We start from the raw sequence: 26,975 nt of genomic DNA on the forward strand, positions 1-26,975 counted from the left end.
AATCATCAAAATTCTTACAGAAAACCGCATATTTCGATGCAAAACAACGATTTCTCGCCGATTTTTGTTGTTTTCTATCGAATTCGCCAAGAAGAGCACGAAATCTACAAAAGCATAAATTTTTACCTAGATTCAACGGCTGAATTGCAAGAAAACAGCAGAATTCTGCACGAAATCATCAAAATTCTTACAGAAAACCGCATATTTCGATGCAAAACAACGATTTCTCGCCGATTTTCGTTGTTTTCTATCTTGAATTCGCCAAGAAGAGCACGAAATCTACAAAATCATGACTTTTTACCTAGATTCAACGGCTGAATTGCAAGAAAACAGCAGAATTCTGAACGAAATCATCAAAGTTCTCACAGAAAACCGCATATTTCGATGCAAAACGACGATTTCTCGCCGATTTTCGTTGTTTTCTAGCTTGAATTCGCAAAGAAGAGCACGAAATCTACAAAATCATGACTTTTTACCAAGATTCAACGGCTGAATTGCAAGAAAACAGCAGAATTCTGCACGAAATCATCAAAATTCATGACTTTTTACCAAGATTCAACGGCTGAATTGCAAGAAAACAGCAGAATTCTGCACGAAATCGTCAAAATTCTTAGAGAAAACCGCATATTTCGATGCAAAACGACGATTTCTCGCCGATTTTCGTTGTTTTCTGGCTTGAATTCGCAAAGAAGAGAAGGAATCTACAAAATCATCACTTTTTACCAAGATTCAACGGCTGAATTGCAAGAAAACAGCAGAATTCTGCACGAAATCATCAAAATTCTTAGAGAAAACCGCATTTTTCGATGCAAAATGATTATTTCTCGCCAATTTTCGTTGTTTTCTGGCTTGAATTCGCAAAGAAGAGCACGAAATCTACAAAATCCTGACTTTTTACCAAGATTCAACGGCTGAATTGCAAGAAAACAGCAGAATTCTGCACGAAATCATCAAAATTCTTACAGAAAACCGCATATTTCGATGCAAAACGACGTTTTTTTCGCCGATTTTCGTTATTTTCTGGCTTGAATTCGCAAAGAAGAGCACGAAATCTTCAAAATCATGACTTTTTACCAAGATTCAACGGCTGAATGCAAGAAAACAGCAGAATTCTGCACGAAATTATCAAAATTCTTACAGAAAACCGCATATTTCGCTGCAAAACGACGATTTCTCGCCGATTTTCGTTGTTTTCTGGCTTGAATTCGCAAAGAAGAGCACGAAATCTACAAAATCATGACTTTTTACCAAGATTCAACGGCTGAATTGCAACTGCTGAAAACAGCAGAATTCTGCACGAAATCATCAAAATTCTTAGAGAAAACTGCATATTTCGATGCAAAACAACGATTTCTCGCCGATTTTCGTTGTTTTCTATCGAATTCGCCAAGAAGAGCACGAAATCTACAAAAGCATGAATTTTTACCTAGATTCAACGGCTGAATTGCAAGAAAACAGCTGAATTCTGCACGAAATCATCAAAATTCTTACAGAAAACCGCATATTTCGATGCAAAACAACGATTTCTCGCCGATTTTCGTTGTTTTCTATCTTGAATTCGCCAAGAAGAGCACGAAATCTACAAAATCATGACTTTTTACCTAGATTCAACGGCTGAATTGCAAGAAAACAGCAGAATTCTGCACGAAATCATCAAAATTCTTACAGAAAACCGCATATTTCGATGCAAAACGACGATTTCTCGCCGATTTTCGTTGTTTTCTGGCTTGAATTCGCAAAGAAACGCACGAAATCTACAAAATCATGACTTTTTACCAAGATTCAACGGTTGAATTGCAAGAAAACAGCAGAATTCTGCACGAAATCATCAAAATTCTTACAGAAAACCGCATATTTCGATGCAAAACGACGATTTCTCGCCGATTTTCGTTGTTTTCTAGCTTGAATTCGCAAAGAAGAGCACGAAATCTACAAAATCATCACTTTTTACCAAGATTCAACAGCTGAATTTCAAGAAAACAGCAGAATTCTGCACGAAATCATCAAAATTCTTAGAGAAAACCGCATATTTCGATGCAAAACGACGATTTCTCGCCGATTTTCGTGGTTTTCTGGCTTGAATTCGCAAAGAAGAGCACGAAATCTACAAAATCATGACTTTTTACCAAGATTCAACGGCTGAATTGCAAGAAAACAGCAGAATTCTGCACGAAATCATCAAAATTCTTAGAGAAAACCGCATATTTCGATGCAAAACGTCGATTTCTCGCTGATATTCGTTGTTTTCCATCTTGAATTCGCAAAGAAGAGCACGGAATCTACAAAATCATGACTTTTTACCAAGATTCAACGGCTGAATTGCAAGAAAACAGCAGAATTCTGCACGAAATCATCAAAATTCTTACAGAAAACCGCATATTTCGATGCAAAACAACGATTTCTCGCCGATTTTCGTGTTTTCTGGCTTGAATTCGCAAAGAAGAGCACGAAATCTACAAAATCATCACTTTTTACCAAGATTCTACGGCTGAATTGCAAGAAAACAGCAGAATTCTGCACGAAATCATCAAAATTCTTAGAGAAAACTGCATATTTCGATGCAAAACAACGATTTCTCGCCGATTTTCGTTGTTTTCTATCTTGAATTCGCCAAGAAGAGCACGAAATCTACAAAATCATGACTTTTTACCAAGATTCAACGGCTGAATTGCAAGAAAACAGCAGAATTCGGCACGAAATCGTCAAAATTCTTATAGAAAACCGCATATTTCGATGCAAAACGACGATTTTTCGCCGATTTTCGTTGTTTTCTGGCTTGAATTCGCAAAGAAGAGAAGGAATCTACAAAATCATCACTTTTTACCAAGATTCAACGGCTGAATTGCAAGAAAACAGCAGAATTCTGCACGAAATCATCAAAATTCTAAGAGAAAACCGCATTTTTCGATGCAAAATGATTATTTCTCGCCGATTTTCGTTGTTTTCTATCTTGAATTCGCCAAGAAGAGCACGAAATCTACAAAATCATGACTTTTTACCAAGATTCAACGGCTGAATTGCAAGAAAACAGCAGAATTCTGCACGAAATCATCAAAATTCTTACAGAAAACCGCATATTTCGATGCAAAACGAGGTTTTCTCGCCGATTTTCGTTATTTTCTGGCTTGAATTCGCAAAGAAGAGCACGAAATCTACAAAATCATGACTTTTTACCAAGATTCAACGGCTGAATTGCAAGAAAACAGCAAAATTCTGCACGAAATCATCAAAATTCTTACAGAAAACCGCATATTTCGATGCAAAACGACGATTTCTCGCCGATTTTCGTTGTTTTCTATCTTGAATTCGCCAAGAAGAGCACGAAATCTACAAAATCATGACTTTTTACCTAGATTCAACGGCTGAATTGCAAGAAAACAGCAGAATTCTGCACGAAATCATCAAAATTCTTACAGAAAACCGCATATTTCGATGCAAAACAACGATTTCTCGCCGATTTTCGTTGGTTTCTGGCTTGAATTCGCAAAGAAGGGAAGGAATCTACAAAATCATCACTTTTTACCAAGATTCAACGGCTGAATTGCAAGAAAACAGCAGAATTCTGCACGAAATCATCAAAATTCTTAGAGAAAACCGCATTTTTCGATGCAAAATGATTATTTCTCGCCGATTTTCGTTGTTTTCTGGCTTGAATTCGCAAAGAAGAGCACGAAATCTACAAAATCATGACTTTTTACCAAGATTCAACGGCTGAATTGCAAGAAAACAGCAGAATTCCTCACGAAATCATCAAAATTCTTACAGAAAACCGCATATTTCGATGCAAAACGACGATTTCTCGCCGATTTTCGTTGTTTTCTGGCTTGAATTCGCAAAGAAGAGCACGGAATCTACAAAATCATGACTTTTTACCAAGATTCAACGGCTGATATGCAAGAAAACAGCAGAATTCTGCACGAAATCATCAAAATTCTTAGAGAAAACTGCATATTTCGATGCAAAACAACGATTTCTCGCCGATTTTCGTTGTTTTCTATCTTGAATTCGCCAAGAAGAGCACGAAATCTACAAAATCATGACTTTTTACCTAGATTCAACGGCTGAATTGCAAGAAAACAGCAGAATTCTGCACGAAATCATCAAAATTCTTACAGAAAACCGCATATTTCGATGCAAAACAACGATTTCTCGCCGATTTTCGTTGTTTTCTATCTTGAATTCACCAAGAAGAGCACGAAATCTACAAAATCATGACTTTTTACCTAGATTCAACGGCTGAATTGCAAGAAAACAGCAGAATTCTGCACGAAATCATCAAAATTCTTACAGAAAACCGCATATTTCGATGCAAAACGACGATTTCTCGCCGATTTTCGTTGTTTTTTGGCTTGAATTCGCAAAGAAGAGCACGAGATCTACAAAATCATGACTTTTTACCAAGATTCAACGGCTGAATTGCAAGAAAACAGCAGAATTCTGCACGAAATCATCAAAATTCTTACAGAAAACCGCATATTTCGATGCAAAACGACGATTTCTCGCCGATTTTCGTTGTTTTCTGGCATGAATTTGCAAAGAAGAGCACGAAATCTACAAAATCATCACTTTTTACCAAGATTCAACGGCTGAATTGCAAGAAATCAGCAGAATTCTACACGAAATCATCAAAATTCTTAGAGAAAACCGCATATTTCGATGCAAATCGACGATTTCTCGCTGATTTTCGTTGTTTTCTATCTTGAATTCGCAAAGAAGAGCACGAAATCTACAAAATCATGACTTTTTACCAAGATTCAACGGCTGAATTGCAAGAAAACAGCAGAATTCTGCACGAAATCGTCAAAATTCTTAGAGAAAACCGCATATTTCGATGCAAAACGTCGATTTCTCGCCGATTTTCGTTGTTTTCTGGCTTGAATTCGCAAAGAAGAGCACGAAATCTACAAGATCATCACTTTTTACCAAGATTCCACGGCTGAATTGCAAGAAAACAGCAGAATTCTGCACGAAATCATCAAAATTCTTAGAGAAAACCGCATATTTCGATGCAAAACGACGATTTCTCGCCGATTTTTGTTGTTTTCTGGCTTGAATTCGCAAAGAAGAGCACGAAATCTACAAAATCATCACTTTTTACCAAGATTCCACGGCTGAATTGCAAGAAAACAACAGAATTCTGCCCGAAATCATCAAAATTCTTAGAGAAAACCGCATATTTCGATGCAAAACGACGATTTCTCGCCGATTTTTGTTGTTTTCTGGCTTGAATTCGCAAAAAAGAGCACGAAATCTACAAAATCATGACTTTTTACCAAGATTCAACGGCTGAATTGCAAGAAAACAGCAGAATTCTGCACGAAATCATCAAAATTCTTACAGAAAACAGCATATTTCGATGCAAAACAACGATTTCTCGCCGATTTTCGTGTTTTCTGGCTTGAATTCGCAAAGAAGAGCACGAAATCTACAAAATCATCACTTTTTACCAAGATTCTACGGCTGAATTGCAAGAAAACAGCAGAATTCTGCACGAAATCATCAAAATTCTTACAGAAAACCGCATATTTCGATGCAAAACGACGATTTCTCGCCGATTTTCGATGTTTTCTGGCTTGAATTCGCAAAGAAGAGCACGAAATCTACAAAATCATGACTTTTTACCTAGATTCAACGGCTGAATTGCAAGAAAACAGCAGAATTCTGCACGAAATCATCAAAATTCTTAGAGAAAACTGCATATTTCGATGCAAAACAACGATTTCTCGCCGATTTTCGTTGTTTTCTATCTTGAATTCGCCAAGAAGAGCACGAAATCTACAAGATCATGACTTTTTACCTAGATTCAACGGCTGAATTGTATGAAAACAGCAGAATTCTGCACGAAATCATCAAAATTCTTACAGAAAACCGCATATTTCGATGCAAAACAACGATTTCTCGCCGATTTTCGTTGTTTTCTGGCTTGAATTCGCAAAGAAGAGCACGAAATCTACAAAATCATAACTTTTTGCCAAGATTCAACGGCTGAATTGCAAGAAAACAGCAGAATTCTGCACGAAATCATCAAAATTCTCACAGAAAACCGCATATTTCGATGCAAAACAACGATTTCTCGCCGATTTTCGTTGTTTTCTGGCTTGAATTCGCAAAGAAGAGCACGAAATCTACAAAATCATGACTTTTTACCAAAATTCAACGGCTGAATTGCAAGAAAACAGCAGAATTCTGCACGAAATCATCAAAATTCTTACAGAAAACCGCATATTTCGATGCAAAACAACGATTTCTCGCCGATTTTCGTTGTTTTCTGCCTTGAATTCGCAAAGAAGAGCACGAAATCTACAACATCATCACTTTTTACCAAGATTCAACGGCTGAATTGCAAGAAAACAGCAGAATTCTGCACGAAATCATCAAAATTCTTAGAGAAAACCGCATTTTTCGATGCAAAATGATTATTTCTCGCCGATTTTCGTTGTTTTCTGGCTTGAATTCGCAAAGAAGAGCACGAAATCTACAAAATCATGACTTCTTACCAAGATTCAACGGCTGAATTGCAAGAAAACAGCAGAATTCTGCACGAAATCATCAAAATTCTTACAGAAAACCGCATATTTCGATGCAAAACGACGATTTCTCGCCGATTTTCGTTGTTTTCTGGCATGAATTCGCAAAGAAGAGCACGAAATCTACAAAATCATGACTTTTTACCAAGATTCATCGTTGTTTTGCATCGAAATATGCGGTTTTCTGTAAGAATTTTGATGATTTCGTGCAGAATTCTGCTGTTTTCTTGCAATTTAGCCGTTGAATCTTGGTAAAAAGTCATGATTTTGTAGATTTCGTGCTCTTCTTTGCGAATTCAAGCCAGAAAACAACGAAAATCGGCGAGAAATCGTCGTTTTGCATCGAAATATGCGGTTTTCTGTAAGAATTTTGATGATTTCCTGCAGAATTCTGCTGTTTTCTTACAATTCAGCCGTAGAGTCTTGGTAAAAAGTGATGATTTTGTAGATTTCGTGCTCTTCTTTGCGAATTCAAGCCAGAAAACAACGAAAATCGGCGAGAAATCGTCGTTTTGCATCGAAATATGCGGTTTTCTGTAAGAATTTTGATGATTTCGTGCAGAATTCTGCTGTTTTCTTGCAATTCAGCCGTTGAATCTTGGTAAAAAGTCATGATTTTGTAGATTTCGTGCTCTTCTTTGCGAATTCAAGCCAGAAAACAACGAAAATCGGCGAGAAATCGTCGTTTTGCATCGAAATATGCGGTTTTCTCTAAGAATTTTGACGATTTCGTGCAGAATTCTGCTGTTTTCTTGCAATTCAGCCGTTGAATCTTGGTAAAAAGTCATGATTTTGTAGATTTCGTGCTCTTCTTTGCGAATTCATGCCAGAAAACAACGAAAATCGGCGAGAAATCGTCGTTTTGCATCGAAATATGCGGTTTTCTGTAAGAATTTTGATGATTTCGTGCAGAATTCTGCTGTTTTCTTGCAATTCAGCCGTTGAATCTTGGTAAAAAGTTATGATTTTGTAGATTTCGTGCTCTTCTTTGCGAATTCAAGCCAGAAAACAACGAAAATCGGCGAGAAATCGTCGTTTTGCATCGAAATATGCGGTTGTCTGTAAGAATTTTGATGATTTCGTGCAGAATTCTGCTGTTTTCTTGCAATTCAGCCGTTGAATCTTGGTAAAAAGTCATGATTTTGTAGATTTCGTGCTCTTCTTTGCGAATTCAAGCCAGAAAACAACGAAAATCGGCGAGAAATCGTTGTTTTGCATCGAAATATGCGGTTTTCTGTAAGAATTTTGATGATTTCGTGAAGAATTCTGCTGTTTTCTTGCAATTCAGCCGTTGAATCTTGGTAAAAAGTCATGATATTGTAGATTTCGTGCTCTTCTTTGCAAATTCAAGCCAGAAAACAACGAAAATCGGCGAGAAATCGTTGTTTTGTATCGAAATATGCGGTTTTCTGTAAGAATTTTGATGATTTCGTGCAGAATTCTGCTGTTTTCTTACAATTCAGCCGTTGAATCTAGGTAAAAAGTCATGATCTTGTAGATTTCGTGCTCTTCTTGGCGAATTCAAGATTGAAACCAACGAAAATCGGCGAGAAATCGTTGTTTTGCATCGAAATATGCAGTTTTCGCTAAGAATTTTGATGATTTCGTGCAGAATTCTGCTGTTTTCTTGCAATTCAGCCGTTGAATCTAGGTAAAAAGTCATGATTTTGTAGATTTCGTGCTCTTCTTTGCGAATTCAAGCCAGAAAACATCGAAAATCGGCGAGAAATCGTCGTTTTGCATCGAAATATGCGGTTTTCTGTAAGAATTTTGATGATTTCGTGCAGAATTCTGCTGTTTTCTTGCAATTCAGCCGTAGAATCTTGGTAAAAAGTGATGATTTTGTAGATTTCGTGCTCTTCTTTGCGAATTCAAGCCAGAAAACACGAAAATCGGCGAGAAATCGTTGTTTTGCATCGAAATATGCTGTTTTCTGTAAGAATTTTGATGATTTCGTGCAGAATTCTGCTGTTTTCTTGCAATTCAGCCGTGGAATCTTGGTAAAAAGTGATGATCTTGTAGATTTCGTGCTCTTCTTTGCGAATTCAAGCCAGAAAACAACGAAAATCGGCGAGAAATCGTCGTTTTGCATCGAAATATGCGGTTTTCTCTAAGAATTTTGACGATTTTGTGCAGAATTCTGCTGTTTTCTTGCAATTCAGCCGTTGAATCTTGGTAAAAAGTCATGATTTTGTAGATTTCGTGCTCTTCTTTGCGAATTCAAGATAGAAAACAACGAAAATCAGCGAGAAATCGTCGATTTGCATCGAAATATGCGGTTTTCTCTAAGAATTTTGATGATTTCGTGTAGAATTCTGCTGATTTCTTGCAATTCAGCCGTTGAATCTTGGTAAAAAGTGATGATTTTGTAGATTTCGTGCTCTTCTTTGCAAATTCATGCCAGAAAACAACGAAAATCGGCGAGAAATCGTCGTTTTGCATCAAAATATGCGGTTTTCTGTAAGAATTTTGATGATTTCGTGCAGAATTCTGCTGTTTTCTTGCAATTCAGCCGTTGAATCTTGGTAAAAAGTCATGATTTTGTAGATTTCGTGCTTTTCTTTGCGAATTCAAGCCAGAAAACAACGAAAATCGGCGAGAAATGGTCGTTTTGCATCGAAATATGCGGTTTTCTGTAAGAATTTTGATGATTTCGTGCAGAATTCTGCTGTTTTCTTGCAATTCAGCCGTTGAATCTAGGTAAAAAGTCATGATTTTGTAGATTTCGTGCTCTTCTTGGCGAATTCAAGATAGAAAACAACGAAAATCGGCGAGAAATCGTTGTTTTGCATCGAAATATGCGGTTTTCTGTAAGAATTGTGATGATTTCGTGCAGAATTCTGCTGTTTTCTTGCAATTCAGCCGTTGAATCTAGGTAAAAAGTCATGATTTTGTAGATTTCGTGCTCTTCTTTGCGAATTCAAGCCAGAAAACAACGAAAATCGGCGAGAAATCGTCGTTTTGCATCGAAATATGCGGTTTTCTGTAAGAATTGTGATGATTTCGTGCAGAATTCTGCTGTTTTCTTGCAATTCAGCCGTAGAATCTTGGTAAAAAGTGATGATTTTGTAGATTTCGTGCTCTTCTTTGCGAATTCAAGCCAGAAAACACGAAAATCGGCGAGAAATCGTTGTTTTGCATCGAAATATGCGGTTTTCTGTAAGAATTTTGATGATTTCGTGCAGAATTCTGCTGTTTTCTTGCAATTCAGCCGTTGAATCTTGGTAAAAAGTCATGATTTTGTAAATTCCGTGCTCTTCTTTGCGAATTCAAGATAGAAAACAACGAAAATCAGCGAGAAATCGTCGTTTTGCATCGAAATATGCGGTTTTCTCTAAGAATTTTGATGATTTCGTGCAGAATTCTGCTGTTTTCTTGCAATTCAGCCGTTGAATCTTGGTAAAAAGTGATGATTTTGTAGATTTCGTGCTCTTCTTTGCAAATTCAAGCCAGAAAACAACGAAAATCGGCGAGAAATCGTCGTTTTGCATCGAAATATGCGGTTTTCTCTAAGAATTTTGATGATTTCGTGCAGAATTCTGCTGTTTTCTTGCAATTCAGCCGTTGAATCTTGGTAAAAAGTCATGATTTTGTAGATTTCGTGCTCTTCTTTGCGAATTCAAGCCAGAAAACAACGAAAATCGGCGAGAAATCGTCGTTTTGCATCGAAATATGCGGTTTTCTCTAAGAATTTTGACGATTTCGTGCAGAATTCTGCTGTTTTCTTGCAATTCAGCCGTTGAATCTTGGTAAAAAGTCATGATTTTGTAGATTTCGTGCTCTTCTTTGCGAATTCAAGATAGAAAACAACGAAAATCAGCGAGAAATCGTCGATTTGCATCGAAATATGCGGTTTTCTCTAAGAATTTTGATGATTTCGTGTAGAATTCTGCTGATTTCTTGCAATTCAGCCGTTGAATTTTGGTAAAAAGTGATGATTTTGTAGATTTCGTGCTCTTCTTTGCAAATTCATGCCAGAAAACAACGAAAATCGGCGAGAAATCGTCGTTTTGCATCGAAATATGCGGTTTTCTGTAAGAATTTTGATGATTTCGTGCAGAATTCTGCTGTTTTCTTGCAATTCAGCTGTTGAATCTTGGTAAAAAGTCATGATTTTGTAGATTTCGTGCGTTTCTTTGCGAATTCAAGCCAGAAAACAACGAAAATCGGCGAGAAATCGTCGTTTTGCATCGAAATATGCGGTTTTCTGTAAGAATTTTGATGATTTCGTGCAGAATTCTGCTGTTTTCTCGCAATTCAGCCGTTGAATCTAGGTAAAAAGTCATGATTTTGTAGATTTCGTGCTCTTCTTGGCAAATTCAAGATAGAAAACAACGAAAATCGGCGAGAAATCGTTGTTTTGCATCGAAATATGCGGTTTTCTGTAAGAATTTTGATGATTTCGTGCAGAATTCTGCTGTTTTCTTGCAATTAAGCCGTTGAATCTAGGTAAAAAGTCATGATTTTGTAGATTTCGTGCTCTTCTCGGCGAATTCAAGATAGAAAACAACGAAAATCGGCGAGAAATCGTTGTTTTGCATCGAAATATGCAGTTTTCTCTGGGAATTTTGATGATTTCGTGCAGAATTCTGCTGTTTTCTTGCAATTCAGCCGTTGAATCTTGGTAAAAAGTCATGATTTTGTAGATTTCGTGCTCTTCTTTGCGAATTCAAGCCAGAAAACAACGAAAATCGGCGAGAAATCGTCGTTTTGCAGCGAAATATGCGGTTTTCTGTAAGAATTTTGATAATTTCGTGCAGAATTCTGCTGTTTTCTTGCAAATCAGCCGTTGAATCTTGGTAAAAAGTCATGATTTTGTAGATTTCGTGCTCTTCTTTGCGAATTCAAGCCAGAAAATAACGAAAATCGGCGAGAAAACGTCGTTTTGCATCGAAATATGCGGTTTTCTGCAAGAATTTTGATGATTTCGTGCAGAATTCTGCTGTTTTCTTGCAATTCAGCCGTTGAATCTTGGTAAAAAGTCATGATTTTGTAGATTTCGTGCTCTTCTTTGCGAATTCAAGCCAGAAAACAACGAAAATCGACGAGAAATAATCATTTTGCATCGAAAAATGCGGTTTTCTCTAAGAATTTTGATGATTTCGAGCAGAATTCTGCTGTTTTCTTGCAATTCAGCCGTTGAATCTTGGTAAAAAGTGATGATTTTGTAGATTCCTTCTCTTTTTTGCGAATTCAAGCCAGAAAACAACGAAAATCGGCGAGAAATCGTCGTTTTGCATCGAAATATGCGGTTTTCTCTAAGAATTTTGACGATTTCGTCCAGAATTCTGCTGTTTTCTTGCAATTCAGCCGTTGAATCTTGGTAAAAAGTCATGATTTTGTAGATTTCGTGCTCTTCTTTGCGAATTCAAGATAGAAAACATCGAAAACCAGCGAGAAATCGTCGTTTTGCATCGAAATATGCGGTTTTCTCTAAGAATTTTGATGATTTCGTGCAGAATTCTGCTGTTTTCTTACAATTCAGCCGTTGAATCTAGGTAAAAAGTCATGATTTTGTAGATTTCGTGCTTTTCTTGGCGAATTCAAGATAGAAAACAACGAAAATCGGCGAGAAATCGTTGTTTTGCATCGAAATATGCAGTTTTCTCTAAGAATTTTGATGATTTCGTGCAGAATTCTGCTGTTTTTTTGCAATTCAGCCGTTGAATCTAGGTAAAAAGTCATGATTTTGTAAATTTCGTTCTCTTCTTTGCGAATTCAAACCAGAAAACAACGAAAATCGGCGAAAAATCGTCGTTTTGCATCGAAATATGCGGTTTTCTGTAAGAATTTTGATGATTTCGTGCAGAATTCTGCTGTTTTCTTGCAATTCAGCCGTAGAATCTTAGTAAAAAGTGATGATTTTGTAGATTTCGTGCTCTTCTTTGCGAATTCAAGCCAGAAAACACGAAAATCGGCGAGAAATCGTTGTTTTGCATCGAAATATGCGGTTTTCTGTAAGAATTATGATGATTTCGTGGAGAATTCTGCTGTTTTCTTGCAATTCAGCCGTTGAATCTTGGTAAAAAGTCATGATTTTGTAGATTCCGTGCTCTTCTTTGCGAATTGAAGATAGAAAACAACGAAAATCAGCGAGAAATCGTCGTTTTGCATCGAAATATGCGGTTTTCTCTAAGAATTTTGATGATTTCGTGCAGAATTCTGCTGTTTTCTTGCAATTCAGCCGTTGAATCTTGGTAAAAAGTGATGATTTTGTAGATTTTGTGCTCTTCTTTGCGAATTCAAGCCAGAAAACCACAAAAATCGGCGAGAAATCGTCGTTTTGCATCGAAATATGCGGTTTTCTCTAAGAATTTTGATGATTTCGTGCAGAATTCTGCTGTTTTCTTGAAATTCAGCCGTTGAATCTTGGTAAAAAGTGATGATTTTGTAGATTTCGTGCTCTTCTTTGCAAATTCAAGCCAGAAAACAACGAAAATCGGCGAGAAATCGTCGATTTGCATCGAAATATGCGGTTTTCTCTAAGAATTTTGATGATTTCGTGCCGAATTCTGCTGTTTTCTTGCAATTCAGCCGTTGAATCTTGGTAAAAAGTGATGATTTTGTAGATTTCGTGCTCTTCTTTGCGAATTCAAGCCAGAAAACAACGAAAATCGGCGAGAAATCGTCGTTTTGCATCGAAATATGCGGTTTTCTCTAAGATTTTTGATGATTTCGTGCAGAATTCTGCTGTTTTCTTGCAATTCAGCCGTTGAATCTTGGTAAAAAGTCATGATTTTGTAGATTTCGTGCTCTTCTTTGCGAATTCAAGCCAGAAAACAACGAAAATCGGCGAGAAATCGTCGTTTTGCATCGAAATATGCGGTTTTCTCTAGGAATTTTGACGATTTCGTGCAGAATTCTGCTGTTTTCTTGCAATTCAGCCGTTGAATCTTTGTAAAAAGTCATGATTTTGTAGATTTCGTGCTCTTCTTTGCGAATTCATGCCAGAAAACCACGAAAATCGGCGAGAAATCATCGTTTTGCATCGAAATATGCGGTTTTCTGTAAGAATTTTGATGATTTCGTGCAGAATTCTGCTGTTTTCTTGCAATTCAGCCGTTGAATCTTGGTAAAAAGTGATGATTTTGTAGATTCCGTGCTCTTCTTTGCGAATTCAAGATAGAAAACAACGAAAATCAGCGAGAAATCGTCGTTTTGCATCGAAATATGCGGTTTTCTCTAAGAATTTTGATGATTTCGTGCAGAATTCTGCTGTTTACTTGCAATTCAGCCGTTGAATCTTGGTAAGATGTGATGATTTTGTAGATTTCGTGCTCTTCTTTGCGAATTCAAGCCAGAAAACAACGAAAATCGTCGAGAAATCGTCGTTTTGCATCGAAATATGCGGTTTTCTCTAAGAATTTTGACGATTTCGTGCAGAATTCTGCTGTTTTCTTGCAATTCAGCCGTTGAATCTTGGTAAAAAGTCATGATTTTGTAGATTTCGTGCTCTTCTTGGCGAATTCAAGATAGAAAACAACGAAAATCGGCGAGAAATCGTTGTTTTGCATCGAAATATGCAGTTTTTTCTAAGAATTTTGATGATTTCGTTCAGAATTCTGCCGTTTTCTTGCAATTCAGCCGTTGAATCTTGGTAAAAAGTCATGATTTTGCAGATTTCGTGCTCTTCTTTGCGAATTCAAGCCAGAAAACAACGAAAATCGGCGAGAAATCGTTGTTTTGCATCGAAATATGCAGTTTTCTCTAAGAATTTTGATGATTTCGTGCAGAATTCTGATGTTTTCTTGCAATTCAGCCGTTGAATCTTGGTAAAAAGTCATGATTTTGTAGATTTCGTGCTCTTCTTTGCGAATTCAAGCCAGAAAACAACGAAAATCGGCGAGAAATCGTCGTTTTGCATCGAAATATGCGGTTTTCTGTAAGAATTTTGATGATTTCGTGCAGAATTCTGCTGTTTTCTTGCAATTCAGCCGTAGAATCTTGGTAAAAAGTGATGATTTTGTAGATTTCGTGCTCTTCTTTGCGAATTCAAGCCAGAAAACAACGAAAATCGGCGAGAAATCGTCGGATTGCATCAAAATATGCGGTTTTCTCTAAGAATTTTGACGATTTCGTGCAGAATTCTGCTGTTTTCTTGCAATTCAGCCGTTGAATCTTGATAAAAGGTCATGATTTTGTAAATTTCGTGCACTTCTTTGCGAATTCAAGATAGAAAACAACGAAAATCAGCGAGAAATCGTCGTTTTGCATCGAAATATGCGGTTTTCTCTAAGAATTTTGATGATTTCGTGCAGAATTCTGCTGTTTTCTTGCAATTCAGCCGTTGAATCCTGGTAAAAAGTCATGATTTTGTAGATTTCGTGCTCTTCTTTGAGAATTCATGCCAGAAAACAACGAAAATCGGCGAGAAATCATCGTTTTGCATCGAAATATGCGATTTTCTGTAAGAATTTTGATGATTTCGTGCAGAATTCTGCTGTTTTCTTGCAATTCAGCCGTTGAATCTAGGTAAAAAGTCATGATTTTGTAGATTTCGTGCTCTTCTTGGCGAATTCAAGATAGAAAACAACGAAAATCGGCGAGAAATCGTTGTTTTGCATCGAAATATGCAGTTTTCTCTAAGAATTTTGATGATTTCGTGCAGAATTCTGCTGTTTTCTTGCAATTCAGCCGTTGAATCTTGGTAAAAAGTCATGATTTTGTAGATTTCGTGCTCTTCTTTGCGAATTCAAGCCAGAAAACAACGAAAATCGGCGAGAAATCGTCGTTTTGCATCGAAATATGCGGTCTTCTGTAAGAATTTTGATGATTTCGTGCAGAATTCTGCTGTTTTCTTGCAATTCAGCCGTAGAATCTTGGTAAAAAGTGATGATTTTGTAGATTTCGTGCTCTTCTTTGCGAATTCAAGCCAGAAAACAACGAAAATAGGCGAGAAATCGTTGTTTTGATTCGAAATATGCGGTTTTCTGTAGGAATTTTGATGATTTCCTGCAGAATTCTGCTGTTTTCTTGCAATTCAGCCGTTGAATCTTGGTAAAAAGTCATGATTTTGTAGATTTCGTGCTCTTCTTTGCGAATTCAAGCCAGAAAACAACGAAAATCGGCGAGAAATCGTCGTTTTGCATCGAAAAATGCAGTTTTGTAAGAATTTTGATGATTTCGTGCAGAAGTCTGCTGTTTTCTTGCAATTCAGCCGTTGAATCTTGGTAAAAAGTCATGATTTTGTAGATTTCGTGCTCTTCTTTGCGAATTCAGGCCAGAAAACAACGAAAATCGGCGAGAAATCGTCGTTTTGCATCGAAATATGCGGTTTTCTGTAAGAATTTTGATAATTTCGTGCAGATTTCTGCTGTTTTCTTGCAATTCAGCCGTTGAATCTTGGTAAAAAGTCATGATTTTGTAGATTTTGTGCTCTTCTTTGCGAATTCAAGCCAGAAAACAACGAAAATCGGCGAGAATTCGTCGTTTTGCATCGAAATATGCGGTTTTCTGTAAGAATTTTGATGATTTCGTGCAGAATTCTGCTGTTTTCTTGCAATTCAGCCGTTGAATCTTGGTAAAAAGTCATGATTTTGTAGATTTCGTGCTCTTCTTTGCGAATTCAAGCCAGAAAACAACGAAAATCGGCGAGAAATCGTCGTTTTGCATCGAAATATGCGGTTTTCTGTAAGAATTTTGATGATTTCGTGCAGAATTCTGCTGTTTTCTTGCAATTCAGCCGTTAAATCTTGGTAAAAAGTCATGATTTTGTAGATTTCGTGCTCTCCTTTGCGAATTCAAGCCAGAAAACAACGAAAATCGGCGAGAAATCGTTGTTTTGCATCGAAATATGCGGTTTTCTGAAAGAATTTTGATGATTTCGTGCAGAATTCTGTTGTTTTCTTGCAATTCAGCCGTTGAATCTTGGTAAAAAGTCATGATTTTGTAGATTCCGTGCTCTTCTTTGCTAATTCAAGATAGAAAACAACGAAAATCAGCGAGAAATCGTCGTTTTGCATCGAAATATGCGGTTTTCTCTAAGAATTTTGATGATTTCGTGCAGAATTCTGCTGTTTTCTTGCAATTCAGCCGTTGAATCTTGGTAAAAAGTCATGATTTTGTAGATTTCGTGCTCTTCTTTGCGAATTCAAGCCAGAAAACAACGAAAATCGGCGAGAAATAATCGTTTTGCATCGAAATATGCGGTTTTCTGTAAGAATTTTGATGATTTCGTGCAGAATTCTGCTGTTTTCTTGCAATTCAGCCGTTGAATCTTGGTAAAAAGTCATGATTTTGTAGATTTCGTGCTCTTCTTAGCGAATTCAAGCCAGAAAACAACGAAAATCGGCGAGAAATCGTCGTTTTGCATCGAAATATGCGGTTTTCTGTAAGAATTTTGATGATTTCGTGCAGAATTCTGCTGTTTTCTTGCAATTCAGCCGTTGAATCTTGGTAAAAAGTCATGATTTTGTAGATTTCGTGCTCTTCTTAGCGAATTCAAGCCAGAAAACAACGAAAATCGGCGAGAAATCGTCGTTTTGCATCGAAATATGCGGTTTTCTGTAAGAATTTTGATGATTTCGTGCAGAATTCTGCTGTTTTCTTGCAATTCAGCCGTTGAATCTTGGTAAAAAGTCATGATTTTGTAGATTTCGTGCTCTCCTTTGCGAATTCAAGATAGAAAACAACGAAAATCAGCGAGAAATCGTCGTTTTGCAACGAAATAGGCGGTTTTCTGTAAGAATTTTGATGATTTCGTGCAGAATTCTGCTGTTTTCTTGCAATTCAGCCGTTGAATCTTGGTAAAAAGTCATGATTTTGTAGATTTCGTGCTCTTCTTGGCGAATTCAAGATAGAAAACAACGAAAATCGGCGAAAAATCGTTGTTTTGCATCGAAATATGCGGTTTTCTGTAAGAATTTTGATGATTTCGTGCAGAATTCTGCTGTTTTCTTGCAATTCAGCCGTTGAATCTAGGTAAAAAGTCATGATTTTGTAGATTTCGTGCTCTTCTTGGCGAATTCAAGATAGAAAACAACGAAAATCGGCGAGAAATCGTTGTTTTGCATCGAAATATGCAGTTTTCTCTAAGAATTTTGATGATTTCGTGCAGAATTCTGCTGTTTTCTTGCAATTCAGATGTTGAATCTTGGTAAAAAGTCATGATTTTGTAGATTTCGTGCTCTTCTTTGCGAATTCAAGCCAGAAAACAACGAAAATCGGCGAGAAATCGTCGTTTTGCATCGAAATATGCGGTTTTCTGTAAGAATTTTGATGATTTCGTGCAGAATTCTGCTGTTTTCTTGCAATTCAGCCGTTGAATCTAGGTAAAAAGTCATGATCTAGTAGATTTCGTGCTCTTCTTGGCGAATTCAAGATAGAAAACAACGAAAATCGGCGAGAAATCGTTGTTTTGCATCGAAATATGCGGTTTTCTGTAAGAATTTTGATGATTTCGTGCAGAGTTCTGCTGTTTTCTTGCAATTCAGCCGTTGAATCTAGGTAAAAAGTCAGGATTTTGTAGATTTCGTGCTCCTCTTGGCGAATTCAAGATAGAAAACAACGAAAATCGGCGAGAAATCGTTGTTTTGCATCGAAATATGCAGTTTTCTCTAAGAATTTTGATGATTTCGTGCAGAATTCTGCTGTTTTCTTGCAATTCAGCCGTTGAATCTTGGTAAAAAGTCATGATTTTGTAGATTTCGTGCTCTTCTTTGCGAATTCAAGCCAGAAAACAACGAAAATCGGCGAGAAATCGTCGTTTTGCATCGAAATATGCGGTTTTCTGTAAGAGTTTTGATGATTTCCTGCAGAATTCTGCTGTTTTCTTGCAATTCAGCCGTTGAATCTTGGTAAAAAGTCATGATTTTGTAGATTTCGTGCTCTTCTTTGCGAATTCAAGCCAGAAAACAACGAAAATCGGCGAGAAATCGTCGTTTTGCATCGAAAAATGCAGTTTTCTGTAAGAATTTTGATGATTTCGTGCAGAATTCTGCTGTTTTCTTGCAATTCAGATGTTGAATCTTGGTAAAAAGTCATGATTTTGTAGATTTCGTGCTCTTCTTTGCGAATTCAAGCCAGAAAACAACGAAAATCGGCGAGAAATCGTCGTTTTGCATCGAAATATGCGGTTTTCAGTAAGAATTTTGATGATTTCGTGCAGAATTCTGCTGTTTTCTTGCAATTCAGCCGTTGAATCTTGGTAAAAAGTCATGATTTTGTAGATTTTGTGCTCTTCTTTGCGAATTCAAGCCAGAAAACAACGAAAATCGGCGAGAAATCGTCGTTTTGCATCGAAATATGCGGTTTTCTGTAAGAATTTTGATGATTTCGTGCAGAATTCTGCTGTTTTTTTGCAATTCAGCCGTTGAATCTTGGTAAAAAGTCATGATTTTGTAGATTCCGTGCTCTTCTTTGCGAATTCAAGATAGAAAACAACGAAAATCAGCGAGAAATCGTCGTTTTGCATCGAAATATGCGGTTCTCTCTAAGAATTTTGATGATTTCGTGCAGAATTCTGCTGTTTTTTTGCAATTCAGCCGTTGAATCTTGGTAAAAAGTCATGATTTTGTAGATTTCGTGCTCTTCTTTGCGAATTCAAGCCAGAAAACAACGAAAATCGGCGAGAAATAATCGTTTTGCATCGAAATATGCGGTTTCCTGTAAGAATTTTGATGATTTCGTGCAGAATTCTGCTGTTTTCTTGCAATTCAGCCGTTGAATCTTGGTAAAAAGTCATGATTTTGTAGATTTCGTGCTCCTCTTTGCGAATTCAAGCCAGAAAACTACGAAAATCGGCGAGAAATCGTCGTTTTGCATCGAAATATGCGGTTTTCTCTAAGAATTTTGATGATTTCGTGCAGAATTCTGCTGTTTTCTTGCAATTTAGCCGTTGAATCTTGGTAAAAAGTGATAATTTTGTAGATTTCGTGCTCTACTTTGCGAATTCAAGCCAGAAAACAACGAAAATCGGCGAGAAATCGTCGTTTTGCATCGAAATATGCGGTTTTCTCTAAGAATTTTGGCGATTTCGTGCAGAATTCTGCTGTTTTCTTGCAATTCAGCTGTTGAATCTAGGTAAAAAGTCATGATTTCGTAGATTTCGTGCTCTTCTTGGCGAATTCAAGATAGAAAAAAACGAAAATCGGCGAGAAATCGTTGTTTTGCATCAAAATATGCAGTTTTCTCTAAGAATTTTGATGATTTCGTGCAGAGTTCTGCTGTTTTCTTGCAATTCAGCCGTTGAATCTTGGTAAAAAGTCATGATTTTGTAGATTTCGTGCTCTTCTTTGCGAATTCAAGCCAGAAAACAACGAAAATCGGCGAAAAATCGTCGTTTTGCATCGAAATATGCGGTTTTCTGTAAGAATTTTGATGATTTCGTGCAGAATTCTGCTGTTTTCTTGCAATTCAGCTGTTGAATCTTGGTAAAAAGTCATGATTTTGTAGATTCCGTGCTCTTCTTTGCGAATTCAAGATAGAAAACAACGAAAATCAGCGAGAAATCGTCGTTTTGCATCGAAATATGCGGTTTTCTCTAAGAATTTTGATGATTTCGTGCAGAATTCTGCTGTTTTCTTGCAATTCAGCCGTTGAATCTTGGTAAAAAGTGATGATTTTGTAGATTTCGTGCTCTTCTTTGCGAATTCAAGCCAGAAAACAACGAAAATCGGCGAGAAATCGTCGTTTTGCATCGAAATATGCGGTTTTCTGTAAGAATTTTGATGATTTCGTGCAGAATTCTGCTGTTTTCTTGCAATTCAGCCGTTGAATCTTGGTAAAAAGTCATGATTTTGTAGATTCCGTGCTCTTCTTTGCGAATTCAAGATAGAAAACAACGAAAATCAGCGAGAAATCGTCGTTTTGCATCGAAATATGCGGTTTTCTCTAAGAATTTTGATGATTTCGTGCAGAATTCTGCTGTTTTCTTGCAATTCAGCCGTTGAATCTTGGTAAAAAGTGATGATTTTGTAGATTTCGTGCTCTTCTTTGCGAATTCAAGCCAGAAAACAACGAAAATCGGCGAGAAATCGTCGTTTTGCATCGAAATATGCGGTTTTCTCTAAGAATTTTGATGATTTCGTGCAGAATTCTGCTGTTTTCTTGCAATTCAGCCGTTGAATCTTGGTAAAAAGTCATGATTTTGTAGATTTCGTGCTCTCCTTAGCGAATTCAAGATAGAAAACAACGAAAATCGGCGAGAAATCGTTGTTTTGCATCGAAATATGCGGTTTTCTGTTAGAATTTTGATGATTTCGTGCAGAATTCTGCTGTTTTCTTGCAATTCAGCCGTTGAATCTAGGTAAAAAGTCATGATTTTGTAGATTTCGTGCTCTTCTTGGCGAATTCAGGATAGAAAACAACGAAAATCGGCGCGAAATCGTTGTTTTGCATCGAAATATGCAGTTTTCTCTAAGAATTTTGATGATTTCGTGCAGATTTCTGCTGTTTTCTTGCAATTCAGCCGTTGAATCTTGGTAAAAAGTCATGGTTTTGTAGATTTCGTGCTCTTCTTTGCGAATTCAAGCCAGAAAACAACGAAAATCGGCGAGAAATCGTCGTTTTGCATCGAAATATGCGGTTTTCTGTAAGAATTTTGATGATTTCGTACAAAATTCTGCTGTTTTCTTGCAATTCAGCCGTAGAATCTTGGTAAAAAGTGATGATTTTGTAGATTTTGTGCTCTTCTTTGCAAATTCAAGCCAGAAAACAACGAAAATCGGCGAGAAATCGTCGTTTTGCATCGAAAAATGCGGTTTTCTGTAACAATTTTGATGATTTCGTGCAGAATTCTGCTGTTTTCTTGCAATTCAGCCGTTGAATCTAGGTAAAAAGTCATGATTTTGTAGATTTCGTGCTCTTCTTGGCGAATTCAAGATAGAAAACAACGAAAATCGGCGAGAAATCGTTGTTTTGCATCGAAAAGTGCGGTTTTCTGTAAGAATTTTGATGATTTCGTGCAGAATTCTGCTGTTTTCTTGCAATTCAGCCGATGAATCTAGGTAAAAAGTCATGATTTTGTAGATTTCGTGCTCTTCTTGGCGAATTCAAGATAGAAAACAACGAAAATCGGCGAAAAATCGTTGTTTTGCATCGAAATATGCAGTTTTCTCTAGGAATTTTGATGATTTCGTGCAGAATTCTGTTGTTTTCTTACAATTCAGCCGTTGAATCGTGGTAAAAAGTCATGATTTTGTAGATTTCATGCTCTTCTTTGCGAATTCAAGCCAGAAAACAACGAAAATCGGCGAGAAATCGTCGTTTTGCATCGAAATATGCGGTTTTCTGTTAGAATTTTGATGATTTCGTGCAGAATTCTGCTGTTTTCTTGCAATTCAGCCGTAGAATCTTGGTAAAAAGTGATGATTTTGTAGATTGTGTGCTCTTCTTTGCGAATTCAAGCCAGAAAACAACGAAAATCGGCGAGAAATCGTTGTTTTGCATCGAAATATGCGGTTTTCTGTAAGAATTTTGATGAATTCGTGCAGAATTCTGCTGTTTTCTTGCAATTCAGCCGTTGAATCTTGGTAAAAAGTCATGATTTTGTAGATTTCGTGCTCTTCTTTGCGAATTCAAGCCAGAAAACAACAAAAATCGGCGAGAAATCGTCGTTTTGCATCGAAAAATGCGGTTTTCTGTAACAATTTTGATGATTTCGTGCAGAATTCTGCTGTTTTCTTGCAATTCAGCCGTTGAATCTAGGTAAAAAGTCATGATTTTGTAGATTTCGTGCTCATCTTGGCGAATTCAAGATAGAAAACAACGAAAATCGGCGAGAAATCGTTGTTTTGCATCGAAATATGCGGTTTTCTGTAAGAATTTTGATGATTTCGTGCAGAATTCTGCTGTTTTCTTGCAATTCAGCCGTTGAATCTAGGTAAAAAGTCATGATTTTGTAGATTTCGTGCTCTTCTTGGCAAATTCAAGATAGAAAACAACGAAAATCGGCGAGAAATCGTTGTTTTGCATCGAAATATGCAGTTTTCTCTAAGAATTTTGATGATTTCGTGCAGAATTCTGCTGTTTTCTTGCAATTCAGCCGTTGAATCTTGGTAAAAAGTGATGATTTTGTAGATTTCGTGCTCTTCTTTGCGAATTCAAGCCAGAAAACAACGAAAATCGGCGAGAAATCGTCGTTTTGCATCGAAATATGCGGTTTTCTGTAAGAATTTTGATGATTTCGTGCAGAATTCTGCTGTTTTCTTGCAATTCAGCCGTAGAATCTTGGTAAAAAGTGATGATTTTGTAGATTTTGTGCTCTTCTTTGCGAATTCAAGCCAGAAAACAACGAAAATCGGCGAGAAATCGTCGTTTTGCATCGAAATATGCGGTTTTCTCTAAGAATTTTGACGATTTCGTGCAGAATTCTGCTGTTTTCTTGCAATTGAGCCGTTGAATCTTGGTAAAAAGTCATGATTTTGTAGATTTCGTGCTCTTCTTTGCAAATTCAAGATGGAAAAGAACGAAAATCAGCGAGAAATCGTCGTTTTGCATCGAAATATGCGGTTTTCTCTAAGAATTTTGATGATTTCGTGCAGAATTCTGCTGTTTTCTTGCAATTCAGCCGTTGAATCTTGGTAAAAAGTCATGATTTTGTAGATTTCGTGCTCTTCTTTGCGAGTTCATGCCAGAAAACAACGAAAATCGGCGAGAAATCGTCGTTTTGCATCGAAATATGCGGTTTTCTGCAAGAATTTTGATGATTTTGTGCAGAATTCTGCTGTTTTCTTGCAATTCAGCCGTTGAATCTTGGTAAAAAGTCATGATTTTGTAGATTTCGTGCTCTTCTTTGCGAATTCAAGCCAGAAAACAACGAAAATCGGCGAGAAATCGTCGTTTTGCATCGAAATATGCGGTTTTCTGTAAGAATTTTGATGATTTCGTGCAGAATTCTGCTGTTTTCTTGCAATTCAGCGGTTGAATCTAGGTAAAAAGTCATGATTTTGTAGATTTCGTGCTTTTCTTGGCGAATTCAAGATAGAAAACAACGAAAATCGGCGAGAAATCGTTGTTTTGCATCGAAATATGCAGTTTTCTCTAAGAATTTTGATGATTTCGTGCAGAATTCTGCTGTTTTCTTGCAATTCAGCCGTTGAATCTTGGTAAAAAGTCATGATTTTGTAGATTTCGTGCTCTTCTTTGCGAATTCAAGCCAGAAAACAACGAAAATCGGCGAGAAATCGTCGTTTTGCATCAAAATATGCGGTTTTCTGTAAGAATTTTGATGATTTCGTGCAGATGAATTCTGCTGTTTTCTTGCAATTCAGCCGAAGAATCTTGGTAAAAAGTGATGATTTTGTAGATTTCGTGCTCTTCTTTGCGAATTCAAGCCAGAAAACAACGAAAATCGGCGAGAAATCGTTGTTTTGCATCGAAATATGCGGTTTTCTGTAAGAATTTTGATGATTTCGTGCAGAATTTTACTGTTTTCTTGCAATTCAGCCGTTGAATCTTGGTAAAAAGTCATGATTTTGTAGATTTCGTGCTCTTCTTTGCGAATTCAAGCCAGAAAACAACGAAAATCGGCGAGAAATCGTTGTTTTGCATCGAAATATGCGGTTTTCTGTAAGAATTTTGATGATTTCGTGCAGAATTCTGCTGTTTTCTTGCAATTCAGCCGTTGAATCTAGGTAAAAAATCATGATTTTGTAGATTTCGTGCTCTTCTTGGCGAATTCAAGATAGAAAACAACGAAAATCGGCGAGAAATCGTTGTTTTGCATCGAAATATGCAGTTTTCTCTAAGAATTTTGATGATTTCGTGCAGAATTCTGCTGTTTTCTTGCAATTCAGCCGCTGAATCTTGATAAAAAGTCATGATTTTGTAGATTTCGTGCTCTTCTTTGCGAATTCAAGCCAGAAAACAACGAAAATCGGCGAGAAATCGTCGTTTTGCATCGAAATATGCGGTTTTCTGTAAGAATTTTGATGATTTCCTGCAGAATTCTGCTGTTTTCTTGCAATTCAGCCGTTGAATCTTGGTAAAAAAGTCATGATTTTTTAGATTTCGTGCTCTTCTTTGCGAATTCAAGCCAGAAAACAACGAAAATCGGCGAGAAATCGTCGTTTTGCATCGAAAAATGCAGTTTTCTGTAAGAATTTTGATGATTTCGTGCAGAATTCTGCTGTTTTCTTGCAATTCAGATGTTGAATCTTGGTAAAAAGTCATGATTTTGTAGATTTCGTGCTCTTCTTTGCGAACTCAAGCCAGAAAACAACGAAAATCGGCGAGAAATCGTCGTTTTGCATCGAAATATGCGGTTTTCTGTAAGAATTTTGATGATTTCGTGCAGAATTCTGCAGTTTTCTTGCAATTCAGCCGTTGAATCTAGGTAAAAAGTCATGATCTAGTAGATTTCGTGCTCTTCTTGGCGAATTCAAGATAGAAAACAACGAAAATCGGCGAGAAATCGTTGTTTTGCATCGAAATATGCGGTTTTCTGTAAGAATTTTGATGATTTCGTGCAGAGTTCTGCTGTTTTCTTGCAATTCAGCCGTTGAATCTAGGTAAAAAGTCAGGATTTTGTAGATTTCGTGCTCTTCTTGGCGAATTCAAGATAGAAAACAACGAAAATCGGCGAGAAATCGTTGTTTTGCATCGAAATATGCAGTTTTCTCTAAGAATTTTGATGATTTCGTGCAGAATTCTGCTGTTTTCTTGCAATTCAGCCGTTGAATCTTGGTAAAAAGTCATGATTTTGTAGATTTCGTGCTCTTCTTTGCGAATTCAAGCCAGAAAACAACGAAAATCGGCGAGAAATCGTCGTTTTGCATCGAAATATGCGGTTTTCTGTAAGAATTTTGATGATTTCCTGCAGAATTCTGCTGTTTTCTTGCAATTCAGCCGTTGAATCTTGGTAAAAAGTCATGATTTTGTAGATTTCGTGCTCTTCTTTGCGAATTCAAGCCAGAAAACAACGAAAATCGGCGAGAAATCGTCGTTTTGCATCGAAAAATGCAGTTTTCTGTAAGAATTTTGATGATTTCGTGCAGAATTCTGCTGTTTTCTTGCAATTCAGATGTTGAATCTTGGTAAAAAGTCATGATTTTGTAGATTTCGTGCTCTTCTATGCGAATTCAAGCCAGAAAACAACGAAAATCGGCGAGAAATCGTCGTTTTGCATCGAAATATGCGGTTTTCAGTTAGAATTTTGATGATTTCGTGCAGAATTCTGCTGTTTTCTTGCAATTCAGCCGTTGAATCTTGGTAAAAAGTCATGATTTTGTAGATTTTGTGCTCTTCTTTGCGAATTCAAGCCAGAAAACAACGAAAATCGGCGAGAAATCGTTGTTTTGCATCGAAATATGCGGTTTTCTGTAAGAATTTTGATGATTTCGTGCAGAATTCTGCTGTTTTTTTGCAATTCAGCCGTTGAATCTTGGTAAAAAGTCATGATTTTGTAGATTCCGTGCTCTTCTTTGCGAATTCAAGATAGAAAACAACGAAAATCAGCGAGAAATCGTCGTTTTGCATCGAAATATGCGGTTCTCTCTAAGAATTTTGATGATTTCGTGCAGAATTCTGCTGTTTTCTTGCAATTCAGCCGTTGAATCTTGGTAAAAAGTCATGATTTTGTAGATTTCGTGCTCTTCTTCGCGAAGTCAAGCCAGAAAACAACGAAAATCGCCGAGAAATCGTCGTTTTGCATCGAAATATGCGGTTTTCTCTAAGAATTTTAATGATTTCGTGCAAAATTCTGCTGTTTTCTTGCAATTCAGCCGTTGAATCTTGGTAAAAAGTGATGATTTTGTAGATTTCGTGCTCTTCTTTGCGAATTCAAGCCAGAAAACAACGAAAATCGGCGAGAAATCGTCGTTTTGCATCGAAATATGCGGTTTTCTCTAAGAATTTTGACGATTTCGTGCAGAATTCTGCTGTTTTCTTGCAATTCAGCCGTTGAATCTTGGTAAAAAGTCATGATTTTGTAGATTTCGTGCTCTTCTTTGCGAATTCAAGATAGAAAACAACGAAAATCAGCGAGAAATCGTCGTTTTGCATCGAAATATGCGGTTTTCTCTAAGAATTTTGATGATTTCGTGCAGAATTCTGCTGTTTTCTTGCAATTCAGCCGTTGAATTTTGATAAAAAGTCATGATTTTGTAGATTTCGTGCTCTTCTTTGCAAATTCATGCCAGAAAACAACGAAAATCGGCGAGAAATCGTCGTTTTGCATCGAAATATGCGGTTTTCTGTGAGAATTTTGATGATTTCGTGCAGAATTCTGCTGTTTTCTTGCAATTCATCCGTTGAATCTTGGTAAAAAGTCATGATTTTGTAGATTTCGTGCTCTTCATTGCGAATTCAAGCCAGAAAACAACGAAAATCAGCGAGAAATCGTCGTTTTGCATCGAAATATGCGGTTTTCTGTAAGAATTTTGATGATTTCGTGCAGAATTCTGCTGTTTTCTTGCAATTCAGCCGTTGAATCTAGGTAAAAAGTCATGATTTTGTAGATTTCGTGCTCTTTTTGGCAAATTCAAGATAGAAAACAACGAAAATCGGCGA

Source organism: Gnatocerus cornutus, unplaced genomic scaffold (assembly GCF_029298725.1).
Source record: "Gnatocerus cornutus isolate USDA-ARS CGAHR unplaced genomic scaffold, icGnaCorn1.1 Chromosome12, whole genome shotgun sequence".
NCBI classification, from domain to species: Eukaryota; Metazoa; Arthropoda; class Insecta; order Coleoptera; family Tenebrionidae; genus Gnatocerus; species Gnatocerus cornutus.